At 48.7% G+C, this 1,588-nt stretch overlaps 1 pseudogene; it reads left to right on the forward strand.

The window, feature by feature from the left end:
- The first annotated feature begins 773 nt into the window (after positions 1-773).
- Positions 774-911, forward strand: LOC137526257 (U1 spliceosomal RNA; annotated as a pseudogene).
- The last annotated feature ends 677 nt before the right edge of the window (positions 912-1,588 follow it).

Consider the following 1,588-nt stretch of genomic DNA (forward strand, 5'->3'; position numbering starts at 1 on the left):
CTAATAGCCTTGCTTACCCGGGACCTCTGTTGCATGCAACAGGGGCCAAGAAAGCTTAAAAAAAAAATAAAAAATCTGTTCTTGAAATTTTTGGGGGGACCTGGAAGGATGGCACTGTGGCAGGGTGTCCTTCCTGGTCGTAATTCCCAGGAGTTGATAGAATGGATCTGTACCATGGTCGAGGCTGAATGGCTGAGGGCTTTGCTTAGGCGTACTGCCCCTGGAAGTGGCGCTCCAGGTGCACCTGAAAAAACCTGAGATGTGGCAGATCTCAGGCGGAAGTAGGGTGCTTTGGTCTGTACTGCCCATATGCATCGCCAACTAACGCAGCTCCCCGGCCTTTTGGCTAGGGAGAGTGCGGAATTTTTATCACTCCGGCCGCAAGGTCGGGGCCAGCTTGCTGGCACGGGGACTTCGGTTCCCACCCGGCTCCCTCTCGGGGGAGCCACCCGGACCATGTGGACACGGTTGCCACATGGCCAGGCCCTTTGGGTAACCACTGGGCGCAGTAGGGGTCCTCCTCGGAGGACCTCAGGATCCTCCAACCCCTCGGGTGTTGGAGGATGCCACCCCCTGAGCCGAAGGCAAAGGGGGAAGGTTCCCTTCGGGGAACAACCGGAAGGGCCCTGCAGCATTGTGGGGCCCGTGGCTACTCGTGCACGTTTTGTGGGGGTGCTTTAGGGCACTCACGCTTTTTCCGTGCACGGGGCTAATAGCCTTGCTTACCCGGGACCTCTGTTGCATGCAACAGGGGCCAAGAAAGCTTAAAAAAAAAAAAAAAAAGGTGGTTCTCCCAGGGTGAGGCTCATCCATTGCACTCCGGGTGGGTTGACCCCTGCGATTTCCCCAAATGCGGGAAACTCGACTGCATAATTTGTGGTAGTGGGGGACTGCGTTCGCGCTTTCCCCTGATCATTGCTGGTTAATAATAGCATTAAGATATAGGGAAGTGGAGTAAAGTACTGTGCTAGCCATTAAAAAAAGCAAGACATCTTGAATCAGGATAATGGCTAAGTTAGAAGAAAAGGAGTAAGCTTTCCACTATGAAGCCTTCCTCAGATTCCTGTATACTGACATCATTTAGAGCAGTGTTTTCCAAGATTTGATTGGTTTGTACGCCTTTTAAAACCCTGTACTCGCCAAGTACCCCCAGCACAGTAAATATTATCACAAGCACCTCTTGACAAATATATATTTAATTGTAGTACATGTTCATTGGTTGTAAACCATTTCCAAGCATTTACTATAGCTTTTAATTAGCTGAAACACTAATTTGGTGTTTTAATTAAGATTTTTCATATTCTAAAACTCTAAATTTGTTATTCTTGGTTAAGTATATCAAGGCCGAGTACCCCCTGGAACCCTCAGAAGTACCCCCTGGGGTACGGGTACCACACAGTGAGAACCTCAGATATAGAACCCACAGCTTATATACACTGGACATTTGTCACTGTCCACCTGACAAGTTTCTTCTGGGTCATATTTCAGTTCCAGAATGTCCAGTGTATTTAAGCTGTGTGTTCCAAACCATGTCAAGTCTACAGAATTTAAGTCTGAGGAAGGTTCTTGGTGCTTCAGTAGACTGGAT

The sequence above is a fragment of the Hyperolius riggenbachi genome, chromosome 7 (assembly GCF_040937935.1).
Source record: "Hyperolius riggenbachi isolate aHypRig1 chromosome 7, aHypRig1.pri, whole genome shotgun sequence".
In the NCBI taxonomy this organism is placed as follows: domain Eukaryota; kingdom Metazoa; phylum Chordata; class Amphibia; order Anura; family Hyperoliidae; genus Hyperolius; species Hyperolius riggenbachi.